General features: G+C 41.3%; 3 long non-coding RNA genes across 3 annotated transcripts in view; 1 reads left to right on the top strand and 2 right to left on the bottom strand.

The window, feature by feature from the left end:
• LOC310668040 overlaps positions 1-23988 on the top strand; it is a 1372673-nt gene that overhangs the window by 13928 nt on the left and 1334757 nt on the right. The gene's annotated exons all lie outside the window — the stretch shown is intronic.
• Positions 1-23988, bottom strand: part of LOC310668077 — a 65121-nt gene that overhangs the window by 33201 nt on the left and 7932 nt on the right. The gene's annotated exons all lie outside the window — the stretch shown is intronic.
• On the bottom strand, positions 15185-23147 carry LOC310667984. The gene is made up of 4 exons (XR_014506510.1): positions 21878-23147; positions 18892-18983; positions 16777-16875; positions 15185-15584 (listed from the first exon to the last, which is right to left on the bottom strand). It is a non-coding gene; the product is annotated as an uncharacterized lncRNA (long non-coding RNA).

Raw genomic sequence — 23988 nt, 5'->3', positions numbered from 1 at the left:
GAGGACAGGGCAAGGGGCCTGGGCAGGATGCTCTTTTGCAACCACAAAGGAAAAGCAGGCCGTGATCGGCTGTGATCTACCTAAACCTCCCAGTCGATCCCTGTAATAGCATATTAACAACATTCACATTCTACACAAATAGTATAAAGCTACAGACCTGAGGTCACTTACTGCTAAAGTGACTCAGAGGGATTCCATAGGGAGAATATGATAAGTCTACACTTTCTCCCTGGAAAAGACCCTGATGTTGGGAAAGATTGAGGGCACAAGGAGAAGGGGACGACAGAGGACGAGATGGTTGGGCAGTGTTTTCGAAGCTACGAACATGAGTTTGACCAAGCTGCAGGAGGCAGTGGAAGACAGGAGTGCCTGGTGTGCTCTGGTCCATGGGGTCACAACTAAATGACTGAACAGCAACAACAAATGTGGGTTGTATCCAACTAGGTTCTACTCAAAGTGAAACATTGGAAATAATGAACCTAAAATAATCATGTCTGAGTAGAACTGAATTGGATATATTGCTGGTTATATTGCTGTTATTGCACCCAACATCTCTATATTTCGTGAAATTCCTGAGGTTTCACTTATGGTATTTATTTGCTGAACTGGTGAACCTGGTAAATACTTTGTCTCTGTAAAGGCAGAGACGAAGATGAGGGAAATGACTCCAGCTCATTAATACTATTTAATTGGCATTAGAAGTTATAAAAGGAGGAAAAAACCAGCTGCAGAACAGCAAAAGCCAAGATATACAAAATTTGGAGCCAATTTGGAGCCCTCCCATCTACTTGGCCACGAGCTGCCTCTTAATGTCCTGTAATTAGAAACTCTAATATCTACGCTCAGGAATGACAACACAAACTACATGTATATGTTACACTTTTTTGGCTACCAATAAAGGTAAAGAGACCCCTGACCATTAGGTCCAGTCGTGACCGACTCTGGGGTTGCGGCGCTTATCTCGCTTTATTGGCCAAGGGAGCCGGCATACAGCTTCCGGGTCATGTGGCCAGCATGACTAAGCCACTTCTGGCGAACCAGAGCAGCACATGGAAACGCCGTTTACCTTCCCACCGGAGCGGTACCTATTTATCTTCTTGCACTTTGACATGCTTTCGAACTGCTAGGTTGGCAGGAGCAGGGACCAAGCAATGGGAGCTCACCCCACCATGGGGATTCGAACCACCAACCTTCTGATCGGCAAGTCCTAGGCTCTGTGGTTTAACCCACAGTGCCACCTGCATGACTACCAATAGTGGGGTACAAAATGCCTAGTCTGATTCTACATGCACCTTAAGTGAAAAATCAGTGAAAAGAAGACAGCAAGCAACCATCTCAGGGTTTAGGGATTTAGGTTTGATGAGGCCCTAAGCTACTGAAGGTAATGGGGCCCTTTTGTATGTCCAGCTGTCCTTTGTCAACAACGAATTGCCGCTGTTTTTTGTGTTCAATATTTGCTATATGGTAATTTGTGTACCTACACTGTTGCTGTACATAGGTTTTGTTTTATTTGTTTTTCATCTTATATTTTGGAAATGTACATCCAGGGGTTTTTTCCTTTAGATTTTTGTGAGTGCCCCAAGAGAGTGGGGCCCTAAGATATAGCTTGTTTAGCTTATACGTAAATGCGGCGCTGAGTCAGCCACTCTTTTTATTGGGTTTTTTATTTATCACTTAACATTGTGCTACAGAAAAAAATTAAGCTCCACAGGCAGCTTTTGCTACAAAAATGAAGATCTGTTTGGGTTTTGTTTTGTTTTTTTTTTTTAAAGAACTCAGTCCCAGTGAGGGAAAGGTATAAGCGTTTTGACAGTAGTTCCAAATCGACTTCATTGTTCTACAAATTTTGCACCTGTCTTCAGAGGGGAAATTCTATGCAGTGAAAAATTCTTCACAATAAAAATCTCAATGGAGGCAGGAAAGAAGCATAAAGATGACTGGGAGGGGGGGGGAGATTTTCAGCTTTACAATGAAGTTTGGGCACTAGGCTTGGTACACATGGCAGCTGAAATTGCCAGGCAAGAAAATATATCTCATTATTGTGAAGGATCCAATATGTTTTGTCCTCAGCCTCTTGCCAGGGAAAAATGCCCACCCCAGGTGAGCAGCTCATGCAGACTGGCCTTCACCAGGTCCAGCGCTGAGGGCCTTCCGGCAGTTCCCTCACTGTGAGAAGCAAAGCTACAGGGAACCAGGCAGATGGCCTTCTTGGTAGTGGCACCCGCCCTGTGGAACTCCCTCCCATCAGATGTCAAAGAGATAAACAACTACCTGACATTTAGAAGACATCTGAAGGCAGCCCTGTTTAGGGAAATTTTTAATGTGTGACATTTTAATGTATTTTTAATCTTTGTTGGAAGCCAGCCAGAGTGGCTGGAGAAACCCAGCCAGATGGGCGGGGTACAAATAATAAATTATTATTATTATTATTATTATTATTATTATTATTATTATTATACCAACCTGGTGTCATCGAGATGTTTTGAGTGACATCAGCCCCAACCAACACAGGCTATTCAGCACTAGGGATGGATTAATCATCCTATTTCTGATCTATGTCGAATTCACAGGTGTTCGTTCAGAAGGCCAATCTATCTCATTTCCCCACTTAAAAACAAATAAACATACATTCAAAAGTCAGATGAGTAAGTCATTAATTAAATTTCTCAGCCCCACAATGATTGCTTGCTGAAAGTGCACTCTCATTTGTTTCACTTACGATGGAAGCAGTGTTAGAAACTGAGATATGAAATTTAGGAGCTAAATGGCACCTTAAACCTAGGTTATGAGCACCACAACGGAATGTCTAGGTGCGCTTTTTAATAACAAGAATACAAAGCTGAAAATGAATGAACTGCAGCTAAAATATTATGTTCATTTTTCACATGGTCTAATCCTTCCCCTGCCAACCTCCCTAATATTCTTAAGAGGGTCTCTTCTCCAGTATTCAGAGGGTAGCTGGAAGTGGGGAGTCAGAAAAAAAGTCCTCCTTTCCTTCTTAGGTGCGGTACTGCACACAGAGCTCAGAAACTGCTCACCCTAATGAAATTCTCTGTCCCAAAATGTGCCTAGAACAATGGGAGTTTCGAACACTGGGTGGAAGTACTCTGGGAGAAGAAGGGAATCCAGCCGGGGGAAAAAATAAATGCTAATTGCATCTCTGTTTTCTCAACCCATAAAAATCTGGTGTTTATTTTAAACTACAATTCACAAAAACATTATATGTGGAATACGCACAAAGAGAGAGAGAATGTCTCACAGAAAAAAAGACACTTTTGTAACAATCTGGTTCCAAACTGCTTGCCTCATGCAACTTCTGCAAAAGGGTGACACAGTCAGATCGTGGGCCACAGTAACTTCCCAGACACTGCCATAAGCTCTGAGTCATCCCACCATTTTCAATAGTGTGATATGTCAACAGTAGTATCAGTAGCCGGGAAGGGGGGGGGGGAATACAGGCTCTGAAAGGAAACAACCAATTTTTAAAAATTGTGAAAGGGATGTGTCTGCTTAAGCAAACCCCAGATTTATTTTTTAAAAGCAACTCCTCCAACATGTGTAGAAATCAGTTATTTTATGTTCATTTCTTTGTATATAAAAATGTGTGCAGTAGGCAAAATTGTGTTTTTGAAATTAGCGTATTAGGAAGACAAACATTAAAATGCTGACAATTTTTCATGAGAACATTTTTAAAAAACAACCAATCACAAAGCTCTTTTTTAAAAAGGTGGCATGTTACACTCACTTAGGGATCATCCACACTTCTGCTTGTCCTGCCCCTTTTGCCCAGGAAAGCCTGGTCTTTACCACTGAACTGTAGTAAACGCCAATCAAGTTTTCTGCAGATTGATGTTTGCTCCAATTCAGCTGCAAAGAATGGGTTTTCCCAGGAGAAAGCAGTGGGATAAACGGAAAACCACTTGCACCCACGCTTAGATATCATGGGGCAAGCAGAAGTGTGGATTTATTTATTTTTTCATTTGCTTGCATTACAAGGATACCTAAGAAGTCTAGTAGCTGTCCCACAATGCCCCCCACCTCCAGCCCAGAAAAAATACTGTGGTCAGCGGTATCAAAAGGCACTGAGGGATCCACTCAGCCCCCTCTCTACCATGGTGATCAAAGGCATTTCAGGCCCTAAAGGGACCCCTGACTGTTAAGTCCAGTCGTGGACAACTCTGGGGTTGCAGCACTCATTTCGCTTTCAGGCCAAGGGAGCCGGCATTGTCCACAGACAGCTTTCCGGGTCATTGGGCCAGCATGACTAAGCCGCTTCTGGTAAACCAGAGCATTGCACGGAAATGCCATTTACCTTCCCATCGGAGCGGTACCTATTTGACGTGCTTTCGAACTGTTAGGTTGTCAGGAGCAGGGACCGAGCAACGGGAGCTCACCCTGTCGTGGGGATTCGAACTGCCGACCTTCTGATCGGCAAGCCCTGGGCTCTGTGGTTTAGACCACAGAGCCACCCGCATCCCATTTCAGGCCCTAGCTGCGGTCTAAAGTCAGACTGTGATATGTCTAGATAACCAGCATCCTTTGAGAGATTCTGAAGCTGACCAGCTGCCACCCTTTTGAACATCTTGCTCAAAAAGAGGAGACTGGCAAGAGATCAGCAGTTATGAAGCATGGGGAGGATTTCTTGAGAAACAGCCTTATCATTACCACCTCTGTTTTTATACTTCTTCCCAACTCTGACACAGTGTTCCAGGATCCAGCAGGATCTCGCTCACTCTTATCAGTCAGGATGGACAAGAGTTGAGGCAAGAACTTGCCTTGCCCATATTTTCAGGAAACTGGTGCAAACATCTGCACAGAGACAGATTCCCAGCAGCGGTGTGAAGCTCTGAGTGAATGTGTGGGGTTTTATCCTTGAAGTTATTGGCAAAATTGTCACAGCAAGCTGCTGAAGGTTCCAGCGACCTCCTGGCTGGGCTAGATTTCAAGAAGGCTGTCACCACTTAGAACAGCACTGCTGTGTGGCTCTCAGAGGATGCAATGGAAGAATCAAAGTAAAGCCCCCCCCCCTTATTTTTTTGCTTCTGTTACTGCCACATGGGCATGGTAATGAACTCTCACTTCCAGTTACATTGAGAGGTGGTGATTGGTCATTCAATGAACTTTATGGCTGAGCAAAGCACTGAATCCAAATTTCCTTGCTTTAAATTCAGTGCAATATTCACCATATCACACTGGCACTCATCACCCTTTCCTGCTAAAATGGAGCAGTGAATTTGTTAGATTTTAGCACATACCTTAGAAGCAAATTCTGCCTGAGGTCATCTGAAATGTGTTATAAAAGGTAAAAAGGTAAAGGAGCCCTGGACGGCTAAGTCCAGTCAAATGCGACTATGGAGCTGTGGCGTTCATCTCACTTTTCAGGCTGAGGGAGCTGGCGTTTGTCCACAGACAGCTTTGCGGGTCATGTGGCCAGCATGACTAAACCACTTCTGGTGCAACAGAACACTGTGACGGAAGCCAGAGCACATGGAAATGTTGTTTACCTTCCTGCTGCAGCAGTACCTATTTATCTACTTGCACTGGTGTGCTTTCATCAGCAAGCCCAAGGGGCTCAGTGGTTTAGACAACAGCGCCACCCACGTCTGATTCTGATTCATCACGGACCTTACCACCATCAAGGAGGCGTGGCTAAAAGCAGTGTTTCTCAAATGGATTGGAAGTGGAGAGAAACGAAAGATGTCGCATGTCACAAAGCTATGGATCAGTATTTCTAATTTATGCATCAAAACACCACTGGGATCATTGAGAGAAGTGGGGTCATATATTTCTACGCATGCCTTTTAGCCTGGGTTGCTGGCTATTTTTTACCAGGTATCTGACAACATGATATGATGGCAAACTCATGCCTGTGGTTTGTGCTACAGCAAAATGGATAGACATGAAGCAACAACCATCATTTTTTGGCCCCAAAGATTGGACCCTGGGCTGTATTCAGCTAAGTTTTACTCACAATAGACCCACTGAAAGTAATGGCACTGAATGTGGGATTGCCAGCCTAAGGATCAATTGATTAAAGACAAAGAGTATCCTAAGTGCTTTTCAGCTCATGAGAGTTGAGTTCTTTGCATGGTATAGGGTTGGCACTGGGGCTGAAGACTCATCCTTTAACAGCTGTGTGCTAGGCAGAAATTACTACAGTCAAACCTCAGTTCCCTAAAGCCTCTGTTTTGGAACATTTCGGCTCCCAAACGCCAAAACCCCGGAAGTAACTGCTCCAGTTTTTGAACGATTTTTGGAAGCTGAATGTTTTTCATTTTTTCCCATTGACTTTGCAGCCATTGATCATCAGTTTTTGAACTTTTCAGAAGCCAAACGGTCTTCCAGAACGGATTAAGTTCAAAAACCGAAGTTCCACTATATGGGGAAAGCTTCACCTGTTTACATTCTGTCTGTCAGATATCATATTACTTGCATATGGTACCTGATTTATTTTGGAGCCTCCATCCCACCTACCAGAGAGGATGCAAATTTGTATATGGCGCAAGGTACATGCAAATCAAATGCAAATCTATACCCTATTTTGTGACTGGGGGCTGATGGTTTGATCCACATAGAGTGTCATGGATTATCCTGTCGGCACTCCTGCACCTTAAGGTGAGTGTGGAATAATATAACTCCAATATTTGACAGCATTGCCAGAGTAATAGTTCCATGTTTTGCTTTTCAGTGTAAGGACATCATCGTTAGGCTCCATTTACACATTCTGTTCCCAAGGTTTTATTGCTTTTTTTTATTGTTTGGGGTGAGCTCAGTGCCCTCGCACTGTATATGCAATTGTCTCCTTCAATTTAAATGGAATAAAATAGCTATTCAAAAGACAGACAGGTGGGAGAATGCCCTTGCATGCATAAAATTGAACATGGCTGCATTCCCTTCCACAAGCCCCATTAACTGCTGTACAGAAACTCCTAACAAAACAGAGGCACGTCTAGTCAGTGTTTCCTGTAACCATCTTCTTCTTTAAGGCAGTTTGTGATCTGACTTTTTTTTAATTAAAAAAATAATAATAATTACAGGGAGAAGTAGGATTACCTTTTGTACTGTCCTAAGCTTCTTTTAAAAAAATAAATACACCTCTGCCTGTTTAACAGGCCCTATTGTTTAAGAAGAAACATTGTGGATCTGTTTTCACTGGGAATGTAGAGAAGTACCAGCCTATAGTTAACCAAGGGAATTAAACACAAAACTAAGCTAGATGGAAAGTAGGCGATGCAAATATTTTTACGAGGAAGTGGTGCATTGTGAAAACATTCATTCGCTTTAACAATCATTTTTTATTATTGATGTAGGTGTAAACATTTGCGTCCTCAGAACACAATGTAGGGATTGGTCCATTTCAGTGGCCATTTCTCAATCCCAGGTTAGATGTAATAACACGAGGGATGTTTGCTTAAAGCTCAAAAGAAGATTGCATTAATGCTGCAACAACGATACTGAAATCCCAAGAGAACATGAGACTTGAAGAAATGGAGAGTAAAACCCGGTTAAGGAACTGGGCAAGGAAATATGCAGTGTTCAGAGTATGTGCTACAGGGACAATATGATTACTCATACCATTGTGTCTCTTGAACACATACTCTATTTTCTTTTCTGCTCAAACTTTCTATCAAGACGGCTTACTGCTCATTTGCAGAATGTGAATATGTGTTGCCACACAATACTCAGTTGCTGTGTGACACCCACTCAAAATCTAAGTACAGAATGACTCAACATTTCATCTCACCCTATATGAGTGGAGATATATCCCAGAAGTCAAACAGCAGAGTCTATTATATCCTTATTCCTTTCCAAATGTCCACCCATTTCCGTGCCCGCTTTTCCATTCCAATATGCAATAGTCAAAACTCTGAATATTCACAGGATTAATAGAAATTAATTTTATGAGTTTAGATATGCCCCATAATGGAAAATGACAAACATGGTGGTGGTGGGGGGGGAGATTTACAGTATGAACATGGTATGAAGCATACACATAATTTGAGCGCCTGATGAGAGGATGAAGAGTGGAACGAGCACAAGAAATCCATAAAAACAAGCAGTTTGCTTCCCAGTGACCCAGACATGTTTTAAAGGAGTATGTGTGACATACAGGCAGATGTGGACCAATCATTTGTATTATATATTAAGTTTTAATTCAATAATATGGCCAATATAAATATACATTGTAAGCAACATGAACAAACCGTACCCACAGAAAATCATAAATCGGAAAACCAACACTTCTATGGTATCTAGGTGAGAATCGAAGATTATGATTTGAAGTCACACAGGAGTGGACCAAGAGCTGTCCTAAAACAGCAGACAGTACTGGAAAAATCTCAAGATCCTTTGCATACTTTCTTAGGCATTTCCAGACAATGTAGTTCTCTCTTGGGAAAACTTCAGAGCTAGGACTTATTTAACACAATAAATGGTTCCATGGTAAGGACATCACTGTTTCTTCGAATTAAGACATCGCTATGGTTCTTCCTAAGGGAATTGCACCTCTTTTTTCTGTGGGGATAGCATGTGTGTTCGTGTCATGTGCAGGGCCAGATTTAGGTTTGATGAGGTCCTAAGTCACTGAAGGTAAGGGGCCCTTTATATGTCCAGCTGTCCATTGTCAACAACAAATGGTCTCTGTTTGTTCCGTTGACTATATGCTACATGGTAATTTATCGACCTAATAGGTATCTAAAGCCATTTGCACATACAAAATATGTAGTTTATCCAAGTAATTGTTGAACTGAAATACAATTAAGAAGAAGTTTATCTTATATTTTGGAAATGTACATCCAGTTTTGTCCCCTCCTTTAACTTTTTTTGGGGCCCCCAAGAGAGTGGGGCCCTAAGCTGTAGCTTGTTTGGTTGAATATGTGCTTCATCAATTTTTTAATAAATAAAAACTGTTTTACAGAAGTACTTGAAATCATGTAATTATACACACACCAAATCCAGGGTCACTGATCTCCAACTTTGCCAGCCCAACTGCTCAGGGACATGACTGGCACAGGGAAATACAATTTTTTTTACTGCCTTCACCGTCATGTGGTAGGCACAGTTATGTCTCTTAACACAGGTTCAATTAGCTTCAGTGCAAGGTTTCCACCATTTGTGTGGCAGTCTTCGTCCAACCTGCGCCATCGTACCAAGGAGCCATGTGATATCCACAGCACCCGTGAGGAACCTTGGGAATGATCCTGTTGATGTTCCACCATGAAACAAGCACCTTGACAGCATCACCTCCTCTATCCACTGAAAAAAATCCCCCAAAGTCATCAGAAATCCATTAGAATCCATTAGCCACCAAGGGCAGACCATCTTTCTTCTCTGGCCCCCTGCCCCTGCATGTGGGACTAACCATTACAAGACAACTTCACCCAAAAGTGGCCTAACTACGACAACAGGGCACCAGTGGTGTAGCATGGGGGGTGCAGGGGGGCCGGCCGCACCGGGCACAACATCTGGGGGTTAGGGTTAGGGGGCGCAAATCCACGGGTTAGGGAGCGTAAATTACTTGCCTTGCCCCAGGTGCTGACAACCCACGCTACGCCACTGCAGGGCACTACTTTTCTACTTCCAGACTTGCTCCTTCCCCACTTAAAGCAATTCAAAGGTGCACCCTGTCTCATGTGTCGGACTGATCTGAGAGAATGCCTTGCTTGTCATGGAAGGCCAAAAAAGATTAGCCATATATTTAAAATAGCAAACAAACAAACAAAACTGTTTCTTGTTTGCAAAATGAATGATAAATCTTGATTGCCTAGAATACTCCATTTTCCATTAACTACAATAAGAGATTCATAGACCAATAGAAGCTCAACATCTTCCTTGTGAAAAAGGCAAGCGCCTTCTGTAAAGAGATTTCCCCCTTCATTTTCTCCCCTTTCAGTGTCAGTTGGATTTCTCTTTCTGCAGGTTGTGCAGGAGATGTTTCCAAAACAACAAAGCAACTTTCCGTTGGTGTCAAAGAACACCAACAGCCATCTTGGCATACTCAAGTCTGCAAAAGAATGTCAAATCGCTTCAGTATACATTTTTGGTACAGTTATGTAGTCTTCCCTGGATGGCACAGGGAATTATGAATTAGACTGGCCAAGCCCTATTTTTAAGATTTTTACCTCACGCAAAAAAATCTCCCACCAAGTTCAGAAGGAGCATTGTGTGAGGAAACGCTGCAGGAATGGGCTTGTATTATTTTGCCACATTTTCCTTATGTTTAAAATGACATGCTGTACCTGGCAACGATTCACGTTTTGACTTCAGCTCAGAGTCTCCTGCAATGCCCAGCAGCGATGAGGTGACTTGAGGACAAAGAAGCAGGCTGTGCTCTTAACATACAAAGACATCCTGATCCCCATCTCACTCTGCTAGGCCTAATTATAAACCAAGTACTATTAAACTAGCTGGAGAGATGGATATAACTGAAAAGGTGTCTGTGCTTCCACCAACAACAAAAACCTCATTCTTTTCTTGATGCTATTGTTTTAGCATCCCCTAAAATTCCCGGGGGCCAGGCTCTCCTCATAATTTCTGAAATTAGTAAATGTGTGGTTTGAGCAATGGATTCAGCAAGGCCTAAAGAAAATAAGTCTAGCCAGCTTCCTCAGGAGGTTGCTTATAGAGAGGTGCCATCACAGAACGAAGGCAGGTGATGATTTACCTGACGAAAGGTAAGACACTCAGCGTCAGACAAGAAGGGGGCTAGGGTTCCTCCCCCAGCTGTGTATTAGTTTGCAAAAGACAATAGCAGAGTTGGGAGGGGGAGGTTGCCAGGGTAATGGGGTGTGATGTCATCACAGGAAAAATGTGTCCTTTTAAAAAACAGAGCTTTGCAGTAAGGGGGAGGGAGACCTCCATGCGCTTCAGTTAGGAGAGGCTGTACTGAGAGACACTCCTGGGGTGTAATGTCATATAAAAAAACATAATAAAACATTAATTTTTTAAAAAAAAAACCTTCCCTATGAAGGGCTGCCTTCAGATGTCTTCTAAAGGTTGTATAGTTAATGTTTTAATGTTGTATTTTAATCTTGTTTTTAAGTTGTATTTCAATCAATTTGTTTTTATATTGGTTGGTAGCCGCCCTGAGCCCGCTCTTGGCTGGGGAGGGCGGGTTATAAATAAATTTTTTTATTATTATTATTATTATTATTATTATTATTATTATTATCTCCTTGGCTTGGGAATGGCATAACGCCATACCTTCCAACTTTCCCCTGATGAGAATAGGGACATCCTAAGGATAAGCGGAACATTCTGGGATCACATCAGAAACTGGGACGGCTTCTGTAAATCCGGGACTGTCCCTGGGGGAAGAGACACTTGGAGGGTTTGTAATGTTCTGCACTCCCTCCACCAAAACCCAGGTTGTAAATATGTGCAAAATAAACTAGTTTCTGCTGTGCCTCATTCCAAAGTAACATAAACCCTGGTTTGCGTGCAAAGATCCCTGGAATCTTGCTACCAGTCAGCAGAGATTGGGGTAACCTGTAACATTATAATAGCACTAGCCCGATTGTGTGATAATTACATGTGGCAATTACATGTTGCCTAGTCCACAATTGCAAACAAAATATTGAAGGGGGTTGTTGCTATTGCTCTCGGAGGAAGATCTAGGTTGGAGTGCAATGAGGGAATCAACAGAGGGACACAGGAAGAGTTTTCAAATAAGACAATGGGAAGCCCTTTCTGTGCAAATACAATTGTGCATTTCCATTTTCTTGCTGTGAACCTTTCTAGCTCTTTTAACAGTGGGCTTTATATCCACAGTATTGATTTTGTTTTGCTTTTCTGGCCTTAATATAGACATATTCCCTACTACAGCTCATTTCTGGTTATATTTGAGCGCGCTAGACTACATGCCACTGTTAGATCCCATCCTTTTGTTCCAATTTGCACATCTATTTTAGTTTGCCAGGAAAATTATATTGCTCTCTATTGTATGATTAAAGCTAAGTATTAAAGGTCTTCCTGAGCAAAGAAAAATATTTTATAATGTCAACTATGTGTCAAAGTGAAATGAAGACCCTTACTTGCACTGGGCATAGTACTGGCCAGTTGCTTTGTTAGAGAAAAATCTTGGCTTTTTATTCTCTCTCTCTCTCTCTCTCGCTCTCGCTCTGTGTGTGTGTGTGTGTGTGTGTACATACACACATACTAAAAATTTAAAAACTGCTGGAGGCACTACCCCAGGTGCTGAATATTGCCCGATCCACATTTTAAGAACTTGGTTGTTTAGTGTAGCAGCACCTGCACTTTGGGACTCCCTACCTATTGAGAACAAGCAGGTGCCTTCACTGTACATTCTTGTTTAGACAAACCTATCCAGATGCTTATAATCTTTTTTTCTTTTCTTTTTTAGTATTTTAACTTTTGTATGTTTCAAAGTATGGTTGTGATTCTTCTTGATTTTACTGTTTTATCTTTTTATAAACGTCTTTTAGGGTGTTTTTTTTTTACAATCAAGGAGTGTACAGTATCCATTTAAATAAACACATACATAAATGGGAGTGTTAAGGGCCATTGTGTACATTCACTAGGCCTCGTGGAGAATGTGCACATACTACATCCATAGGAAATGTGCATCTCTCGGCTGAATTCTGTACATTCTTGGCCGCATTTTGTACATTCACTGGGCCATATGCACATTCTCCAGTCGGTATGCATAGTCTCCAAGAGACACGTCCTTTTGTCTAATTTTTGTTCAGAAGTGTGCAATTTGCACTCCCTAGGCTGCTTATGGGCCATAACTTCCCACTGGAGGAGCAGTTGGGGGGGGGGAGAATTATTGATTTATTCAATCAATATCCCACCCTACCTATAGCCTTTTTTCTGCATTTCAGCCCCCTTTTCACTACTCTCAGCTGCTTCTCAGTCATCTGAGGAGGAAACAAGCGGGACTGAGGGGAAATGAAAATTTTACAACTTCCCTCTCCCTTCCACAATTCTGGTGGAAATCCCCCCCCCCACCATGCCCCTACTAATTTAGGAAAAGCTTAATGTAAGCATGGAGCCAATCACAGGGGAAAGGAAATTTAACAAACTGCGGAAGGGTTACCCAGCAGGGGAAAGAGGTCTGGGGGAGAAAAAGTGTGAAGTATATGCGATTGTGTATGTGATAAATGCCACTCTCTTGTTGAACAACCATTCATAACACAGATGGTTAAAAACATGACACAAACTTGCATTAACAGTCAGCTCTGGAAGCAACCCATGAAGAAAGCTGAGGGACAGGAGGATATCAATACTGCAACAGTTTTTCACACCTTAAAATCATTCACAGAATATTTTATGGCCAGAGAATCCAGATACAATTATTCCTGATCTATTCAAAAAGAATTGTTCAAGAGGGAGTTTGGTTTTTTAAAAATATATATATATGCACAGAGTACCCAGCAGGATTGACACTAACCTTTTCGCTGCACAAGGTGAAGAGGCTAAGCTGCTCTTCTCCGCCTCCAATTTACAAGTAGTTGATCCCTTTCTCATCTTTCAGAGGTGATGAACCATCTCTAAGGTGCACGTAGGCCTTTTACAAGACATACCTGTACTCAATGCCATTTTAAAGGCACTTTCTCATCAATATCACTTCCACATGAGAGGACTGCCATTTTGGACAAAGATGAGAACTCGCCACATCCTTCATTTCCCACACGCACACACAAGTCCCTTTAACTTTTAAAAGAGACATGAATTTGGGCTTCTTTCTCAAAACAAATGTCTAAAATTCCAATGTCACCCAATTTGCAAGGGAAATGTGGCTATTAATCGATTACCATATAATCATTGAGAATAACTTTTGTTGAACCAAGCTGCCTTTAAAATAATGTGAGCCAGCTTCAATAAATACCTTATGTCCTGTACAAGTTCTATTTACAGTTGTCTGTTTCTTGATAACAAGTACTGAGTTAGATGTTCTAAATTTATTAGCATAACCAATCATGAAGGTGGGAAAGCAACCAAGATGCGGTCTGATCTAAAAGTCCCACTGGAAGAATGTCCTTGATTTACCAGACTTGATGAACTTTCTTAGCAAGCTTCTATAATTTTCAAATGTTGTTTTTCATCTATTGCAATGTCACTCAGCTGTGTTCTTGCTTCACTTAATACTTGCCTTGAATCATTAAGAATTGACAATCTGGCCTTCAGCATCTTAAATCCACATCCTTGGGGTTCTCTCTGAACAAAACTAGCAAACTACCTGTGACACTTGTCACCAACACATCCATGTGTCACACTTATGTGTAACCACTAGAATAAGCCAACAGTCAAGAAATCTCACTTCCATGTAATGTCAATCTATTGATGTACTTTAAGAAGAAACAATATATCAATGACAGTAATTTGGCAAAAATTGCAGCGGTGTGTGTGTATTTGCAAGGTCATACAATAAATGTAAATATGCCCCAGAGACATATTTAGTCCCCAAAAAAGAGCCAGTTCTAAGCAGTTGCCTAATAGAACTTCCTTACAGTATAGTGAATAAGCAAATCTTATTTACTTATCTGGGAAAACATCAGACTTTTACCTAATTTTTTACCTGATAGAGTAGTAGGAAGTATTATTCCCACAGAAACCCACTCCAGGCCCCACTGAATTTCAGAGTTTTATCAGTTACTACTATTTTTCCCTTTTCTCTTCAATCATGAAATATCTTGTTCCAAACTCCAGGCAGGTGCTGCTTTAATTACATTTTTGCTTTCTGACAAACTGCCAATTATGTCCATTCGCCATTTACAAAATCCAGTGTTTTGAAGTTTGCCCATCATTAAACATTACCTTCCAGCGTTGCTTTGCTTCTGTCATTAAGTACTGCTTAATCTTAAATGCCAACAGTCTATAACCTGCCTAGATGGTAATAATATGGCTTTGGCAGGTGCCCAATAAAAGGACTTAGGTGCACTTAGTAAAATGGGCTATCTCTGACAAATACAAAATGCTATATTCTCTGCCAGCATTCACATATGTAATAGATTCACAAACAAAAAATCTGATATCGCATCTACCTAGTTCTGTCTACCTTATTATTGTGATTGGTTCAGGAAAACGTTATATATTGTTTATATTTTGGAAATTCTGTCCATAACCATTAGAAAATGCAAAACACAAAAGAAGAACTGAATATGTTTTTGTTTTGTTTTGCTTTATCTTTTTTTTTTACTCTTAATGGTTATTTATTCGAAGAAATGAAACTATATGAGATTACCACTTTGGCAGAATTGTTTGTCTGGAAAAGCTCACATAACCCTTCCTTCACTTTCAAACATGTGTTGAGAATCATAAAATCATAGAATTGTAGAGTCAGAAGGGACCCTGAGAATCATCTAGTCCAACCCCCTTCAATGCAAGAATCACAATGAAACCATCCCCATGGCTTCTGCAGGTAAATAAAAACAGCACTGAGTTTCCCAGAAACAGTAAGGGTAAGTGATTTAGTTATAATACAGCAACACTATAAGCTTTGCTCTGAGCTACTGCAGTGTGGATTTCTGAGATCTTTGGAACTTGCAGACTCTCCTACAGACTGCAGCAATCTACTGGGTGTATAAGGGTTAAGGCGGTCTCTCAAGTAGCCTGGTCCTGAGCTGTATAGGGAGCTGGAGAGAAGGACAGCAAAGCAAACTCTTTCAATTGAGCCCAGGGAGTAAAAAGTTTGAAAATATCTGCACTAATCTGAAATTTAAAACATTAATTTAAAATGGTGATTTGAATCTGCCAGAAAATAATCCATTTTCCAACAGCTTGTTAAAAAGCAGTCTATAGTATTTGTTCTGGTGCTGGAGGAGACTCTTGAGAGTCCCATGGACTGCAAGAAGATCAAACGTATCCATTCTTAAGGAAATCAGCCCTGAGTGCTCACTGGAAGGACAGATCGTGAAGCTGAGGCTCCAAGACTTTGGCCCCCTCATGAGAAGAGAAGACTCCCTGGAAAAGACCCTGATGTTGGGAAAGATGGAGGGCACGAGGAGAAGGGGACGACAGAGGATGAGATGGTTGGACAGTGTTCTCGAAGCTACAAACATGAGTCTGACCAAACTGCGGGAGGCAGTGGAAGACAGGAGTGCCTGGCATGCTCTGGTCCATGGGGTCACGAAGAGTCGGACACGACTAAATGACTAAACAACAACAACAAAGTATTTGTTCAGTTGGACCACAAGACCATGACTAAAATAGCAGAAGAACATGTTGTAGAGGCTTCTGTACAGAGTCCACTGCATCCTTTTGTACTGAAATAACATGTCTGTCTGATAATGCATTTGGTCACAACAGAAACATCAAAATGCCCTTCCAGCTGCTTGCTTATTTCTTCGACCAAGATGAACATGATAAGACAAAGAAAATTAAGAGAAAAGGGAAGTCTGGATTGGCTTCACATGCTCTATGGCAAAAGACGCTGTGACTCTGAGTACTTTGGAAAATCTGGTGTTAAGATAGACTGATTCCAAGGTGCTCTTCTAATAGAGTCCAGATAATTCTAAAATGTGTGTCCAAGAAGTGAACTTCTTATGACTTTAATGAATCCTACACACCAACATTCTTAGCTGTTTATGAGTTTGTGAATTTTAAGCCAGGTTAGTCTATTAAATCAGGGGAGAGAAATTGAACTATGAACCTTTTTAAAAAAGGAGGAGGAGGAGGAGGAGGAGAAGAAGAAGAAGAAGAACCTGCAGGGAGGGGTGAATTGCAAAGGAAGCGAGCAGGCTAATTCAGAAAAAAATGTATATTCAGTAGCTGGAAGCCATGCAGTTCCCTGTTTAAATTCAGGAAACCGATTACTTTTGTGCCTTTAATCAATAGATCTCCTACTGTCAAACTGAATGTGATGATCTGTGATGATGGTAACCAAATCCGATTGATGAAATGTCATCTTTGTAGCTAAGATGAAAACATACAGGTTTTATATACCGTATTTTTCGCCCTATAGGACGCACTTTTTCCCCTCCAAAAATGAAGGGGAAATCTGGGTGCGTCCTATGGGGCGAATGCAGGCTTCGCGGACCTCTCCGCAAACAGCAGGAGCGCTCCCGCTGCTGGCGGAGAGGTGCCTGCATGCGGAAGCCTGCGCGCACTGAGCTCAGCGCGCCCAGGCTTCGCGGACCTCTCCGCTAGCAGCGGGAACGCTCCCGCTGCTGGCGGAGAGGTGCCTGCATGCCGAAGCCTGCGCGCGCTGAGCTCAGCGCGCCCAGGCTTCGCGGACCTCTCCGCTAGCAGCGGGAGCGCTCCCGCTGCTGGCGGAGAGGTGCCTGCATGCCGAAGCCTGCGCGCGCTGAGCTCAGCGCGTCCAGGCTTCGCGGACCTCTCCGCTAGCAGCGGGAGCCAGCACTGGGCTCCCACGGCTTGCAGAGAGCTGCCTGTTTGGGGGCTGGGGTCGGGGGAAGCTCGGGCTTCCCCAACCCCGCGCCTGGGGGGGAAATAATTTTTTTCCTTTATTTCCCCCCCAAAAAACTAGGTGCGCCTTATGGGACGGTGCGTCCTATAGGGCGAAAAATACGGTACTATAAGCAAAATTTGCCAGGCTGATGAACTTTATAACAGTATCTTTCCACAATAAGCGACATATTACTATGTGTTTACACAACACAGAGGACCAAGTTTTCCAACAATGATAAATCATTACTCTGGATACTTTCTGTAGGTTGCTGCGGGTTTTAAATGTCATTTATGAAGTGTACTAGCAGAAATCAGGATGGTGCCCTTGGAAGATGTGATTTTCATTGAAATTCCCCTGAATTTCGACATATATAATTTACTCGTAACCATGTTCCTTATATTGGCAAGTCTATCCCTTTATGTTCTAGAGCTTTCAGCCTAATAATGTAACTTGGCTCTCAGAAAAATATCTTGATTTACATAGCCAGCAGGTTATTGACTCTGGAACTACAATGACAAAAGGGGCACCCTCAAAATTACTTAAGAGAGGAGCCTTTTAAGTTGAATACCTCTCTTCCCATCCCTTTCAGCTTCTCAGATGAGATGTAAGACAGTATCCAAGTTCTAAGTCTCCCAAAACCTGGAGCCAGCCCTGCTGAGTTGCTTTATTTGTTTAAACAAGTTTGCTTTGTCATATTAACAATTACAACAATACGGAAACCTCTACTATAATTTGTTATGTCCTGGTTTTTCAACTGATCATTTATTTTTTGGCCACCATAGAATCTATTGTATATATATGGAAATTTGAGGCAGGAAACAGTTTTCTAAAAGTTCCTCTATAGGCTTCCAAGCACACCACTGCAAACAGTATATTGAAATGAAATATTTCACAAACGGGAATTGGGCCATTTCGCCACCTCAGTTTCTCATCTGTATTGATGAGGGGGTGGAGAGATGGATAGAGAACAAAAAGCAGTCACACATACTAGCCGTTGCTCAGACCTTTGCCAACAACATTTAACACACTAACCACTGTTGTTGTTTCTGATCAGCTACTTATTTTGTTGCTGAAGTCTGAAACTGCCAATTTCAAACACCCCTACCCTGCAGAAAGAGTACTTGACCAGTACTTTCCAAACAAGCACCTATACAGATTTGTGTCTAAATGCATTTTAAAGCAAATGGAGAAAAAAATACTGAATGCTGATCCCAGGAAGTTTAGAACCCACAGGGCAAAATTCATATAAAATTAAGCATATTTCGCCCTATTGATTTTGACTGGGGGGAAATTAAGCATATACAGTACTTAATTAAAACAACAGGACTTAAAAGTGCATATTATGTTACATTCTCATAACAGAATTACTTCTAGGACATTTTGTCCCACTAGATTTGTTATTTGGGTCTTTCCCCCTATCCTCATTCTTCCGTACAATTTATCCAACTAGCTCCATACAATCTACTTAAATATTCCACACACCTGTATGCAAAAATGTACTGTGCACAGAGACTTTTTACCTTGACTGAATTGCTGTAATAGGAGCCCTTAGGAAGGGACTGAAATATTGGTTCCGCTCACCAATTTGCTCCTGTACAAGCTGAGATTCAGACTAAGCAGAAACAAGTGTAAAGAAAAATAACTGTAGAGAAATGAAAAAGAAAGGGCAGAAACTGAAATAATATTTCAAAGTAGGAAACAATAATAAATGCATTGGTGATATTATTTGATTCCCGTGTTTGAAACAAATGCAATTTAGTGATGTTACACTAGTGAATGAGTAGCAGCAATTCTAAACACACAGACCTAGGAATATTTCTCTTTGAACTCAATAGGATTGACTTCAGAGTAATGCACTGGACTGCACTGTCAGTAAAATCAAAATAAAAAATTGCAACTTATTATTGGCTGTATAACTCATATTGAAGTCAATTCACACCACATAACAGCAAGAGTCTGATACTGTTCAGTCATTTCTGTTGACCAAGCACTTCAACAGCCTTTAAAGGTCATAAGCATGAATATTAGTATAAGCAACAAATATAGAATTCATAATTTTAAAAATCCAATGTGTTTCTATAATATCCAAAGATATCGTGCCTCCTCCCACAAGCCTTTAAAAAAAATTGTCCCCTGACTTTGGAGTTTTAACATTATGGTTTTCCAAATTTTCTCTAAGCAAACCCCACCTCACATTACTGAACATGTTCAAATTGGGTCAACTTAGAAGTGATCCCTCAAAACGCTATACAGTGGTACCTCGGGTTAAGTACTTAATTCGTTCCGGAGGTCCATTCTTAACCTGAAACTGTTCTTAACCTGAAGCACCATTTTAGCTAATGGGGCCTCCTGCTGCTGCCGCGCCGCTGGAGCACGATTTCTGTTCTCATCCTGAAGCAAAGTTCTTAACCTGAAGCACTATTTCTGGGTTAGCAGAGTCTGTAACCTGAAGCGTATGTAACCTGAAGCGTATGTAACCTGAGGTACTACTGTACCAGTAGAGGTTTCACTGAAGTGAAGATTTGCACTAGGGAAATACAGTTTTGAGGATGACAACATTAAACAAGAACTGCATCATTTTTAAGGTTTCTTGTACCAAAACAGATATGCGGGTGGGGGGGGGGGGAATTAGCAACTCTGATAATGAGATCAAAAAGAATCCTTCACCTTGTACCAGATCAACAAAGGATTAGTTCTTGTCACTAAATGTCAGCAGATAATACTTGGAATAAAACACAGAAAACAGATTTGTGGACAGAATAAAGTTGACATATTTGGATGATGGATTTACTTTGAAGTTTCCAGCCATTGCAAGTCTAACTCTTTTAGACAAAGCTCTTGCCCAAAATACCAGTCTTAACAATTGTGTGACATATTGACAAGATGACATGTTGTGTAACACAATCAAGGGAGACTGTCAAACAAAATGGAAGCATTTATTTATGGATGAAAGCATTATTTGGCAATCAAGTTGCAGTCTGAATGCAAAGTCACAGTTCCAGCTGATAATTGTTAGGTTGCTCATTAGAATCCTCCAATTTATTCCTGGGATTATTAATGAAAGCAAATCTTCTTTTATCTATTCTCCCTTTCCTTGTTATCCTTCTAGCATATGCTTGAATTGTACCCTGGAATACTGAAGGTGCTGGTTTATTTAAAAGAGCAATTTGGAGCTAACATTGTAACAGCATATCCACTTCCTATGGATTTATATCCAAAAACATACAGATTGAAAACATGATTTTTGTTCACCATCCCTTTAAAATAATAAACTATGCTAGACATATTCATAGGTGACAATTTACCTGGCAGCCTTGGACTGCAGTCCTAAACATACTTACTAGGAAAAAGAGACCATGGAAGCTGAGTGGATTTACTCCTGACTAAATAAACATTCTTTGTGACATTCACATGTGCCTATTGGACTTATCCTGAAAGTAGACAAACTGCAAAAGGGTGGAATACTATTCACCTATAGAACTCTTTATTACAGTTCTGTAACGTAAAAAAAGCTCATTCATTTTTTTACCAATTCATCCCTATGGTGAAGAAGTTATATTCAAGGCACAAGCACACAATGCACGTTTGCATTTACTTATAACAGAAGAAGACTGTGCTTACCCTATCTCAACCCACACCAATACATTCTCATATGCTTGGACTACTGCAATGTGTTCTACGTGAGGCAACCTTTGAAGGTGACCCGGAAACTGCAATTAATCCAGAATGCGGCAGCTAGACTGGTGACTGGGAGTGGCCACTGGGACCACATAACACCGGCTCCCAGTACATTTCCGAACACAATTCAAAGTGTCGGTGCTGACCTTTAAAGCCCTAAACGGCCTCGGTCCTGTATACCTGAAGGAGCGTCTCCACCCCCATCGTTCAGCCCGGACTCTGAGATCCTTCTGGCAGTTCCCTCATTGCGAGAAGTGAGGTTACATGGAACCAGACAAAGGGCCTTCTCGGTAGTGGCGCCCACCCTGTGGAACACGATCCCTTCAGATGTGAAGGAATTAAGCAGCTATCCTATCTTTAAAAGACATCTGAAGGCAGCCCTGTTTAGGGAAGTTTTTAATATTTAATGCTGTATTGTTTTTAACACTTGATTGGAAGCCGCTCAGAGTGGCTGGGGAAACTCAGCCAGATGGGTGGGGTATAAATAAATAAATAAATAAATTATTATTATTATTATTATTATTATTATTATTATTACGCTGCTGCAAGTAAAGAAATACCCCTTACCATTGCTTAGTGCCAGGCTGGCATCTACCGAAATGCAGTAACAACAATAATATCCTGGTAAAACAAATGGACACAATTAACCATTCTTTGTCAACCTACTGAAATAAATGAAACTTCCACAAGGGTACAGAACTCCTTTGCATGTTCTGTTTATTTCAGTGGTGCTGGCATAGGAGAAGTTCTGATGAATCATATCCACTCAGCATTACTGAATTAGAAGGACAAGCACCAACTAAGCACAAAGAGGTCATTTTTAAGTACCTTGGGGGAAATGCCAAGTTCCAGGAGTGTGGGAGTCCTCTGCAATGCACCTCCACTGAGCCTTAAACTAGGAAAGATGGGGCATACAAAGTGAGAATTCTATCGCATTGCCTCCGACTTTTCTGAGTGTGCAATGCCAAGTGAGAATGATGTTACTTGGACATTCTTAGGGCCCTGGCAAATGCATGACCTTGCCACTCGGTGTAGCTGCCCCAGCCTGGAAGGCTGCCATTCAAGTGGAAGAGAATTTTATATTTCCAAATCTTAGTCCTACTGTACATTATGATGCCAAAAATCTGTCTTTAGTTATAGTATCAATGACTCACCATGTAGAGCCCATGTCAAAGATACTAAAGTTGTTTCCATATTGCTCTAATTAAACTATCATGTCTGTGCAAGAGAATGTTATCGTAGGATAATAGTATCCTGCTGCTACATAAATGCCAAAGCAAAGCTGGAGACATTTAAGGCAAACTCTTGAAGCAAAATATTTACTTTCAGAACAGGAAACATCAATTCACTCCTCCATCTTTTATTATGGAGACCAATGCCCCACTCCCAAACATACTTGCATGCACGGGAATTACATTTAAAAAGTCAGACTTGCCTGCATTTAAATATACCTTAGGACTGAGTTAATAATTCCTATTCAGTTTAATAAATAAATACAGTAAAATATGTGTAAGAGAATAAATATTTATCGCTTTGTGAGCTGGATATACGGTACACATGTAATATTGTAACAAATGTGCACCAAACAGTTGCATCCTTACTGCCTAGCTTATGATCAGTTGAGAAAAAGCAGCATCAATTGCTGCTTGCGAGGAACTATTTTTGTTGGAAATGTTGTGCAGGAGAAAAGGGTTAAATCCCCACTTTCCATGTGCTATTGCCCCATTCTCTGTGGCTGCATTTTTAAGAATATATAGGGACACGGGTGGCGCTGTGGTCTAAACCACTGAGCCTAGGGCTTGCCAATTGGAAGGTCGGCAGTTTGAATCCCCACGACAGGGTGAGCTCCCATTACTTGGTCCCAGCTCCTGCCAACCTAGCAGTTTGAAAGCACATCAAAGTGCAAGTAGATATTTACCGCTCCAGCAGGAAGGTAAACGGCATTTCCGTGCGCTGCTCTGGTTTCGTCAGAAGAAGCTTAGTCATGCTGACCCGGAAAAACTGTCTGCAGACAAATGTGGGCTTCCTTAGCCAGTAAAGTGAGATGAGCACCGCAACCCCAGAGTCATTCGCGACTGGACTTAACTGTCAGGGGTCCTTTACCATACACACACACACACACACACACACATATATATATACTGCCCATCATCTGGGGATCACAGGGCAGCTTACAACATAAAAACACAAACATACATACCATAGTAACAAACTTTATATACTAAATGTAATCATTTAGTAACAAACAGCAAATATAATTTAATGCAATCATAGATATATGTAGTTTGACCCTAAGAGTACATAAACCAAACATTGTAGTGACTTAATATGCAGTCATCCTTAAAGGCCATCCTCAGAACCCCTGTTTAGGTGGGTGGTGACTGAAGGGATGGTCAGCTTTTCAGATGGCAATTTTGACATCATTTTAGTGCCAATCCTTTTTATTTTTTATTTTGCCTGACATTTTTGTCATTTGGTGTAAGCTGGCTGTAGTTTATTTATCTGTTCTGCTGAATTTAAACATTGCTTTTAGCTGTTGCTCTCTGTCATTTTATCTCTTTGATTGCTGTTAGTTTTATATTTATGGTATTTTTTTTTTTGCTCCTATTAACTTTGCTTTAAGATACCATGGAAGCTTTAGTGAGCAGCAGCATAAATATAAAATAAAAGCAATTATATTTTATGCGGGTAACACACTGAGGTTGAATCTGGACAAGACAGAAGTACTGTTTCTGGGGGACATGGGCTGGGAGATTTCCCTGGTCTTGAACGGGGCAATTGTGGCCCTGAAGGACAAGGTGCACATGGTCATGAGTGTTTTATAGTGTAACTGCAATATAAATTATATACAGTTTTCCCTTTAGTTTACCGTGACCCAAAGTCAACTTCTTGTTGAGTCAAAGGTGCACAACACGTTCTGACTTGAGCATATGAGTGGG

The sequence above is a fragment of the Podarcis tiliguerta genome (assembly GCF_965153285.1).
Source record: "Podarcis tiliguerta genome assembly, chromosome: 17".
Lineage (NCBI taxonomy): Eukaryota > Metazoa > Chordata > Lepidosauria > Squamata > Lacertidae > Podarcis > Podarcis tiliguerta.
The sequence above is the reverse complement of the archived record's forward strand: the minus strand, read 5'-3'. Positions and strand labels throughout refer to the sequence as shown.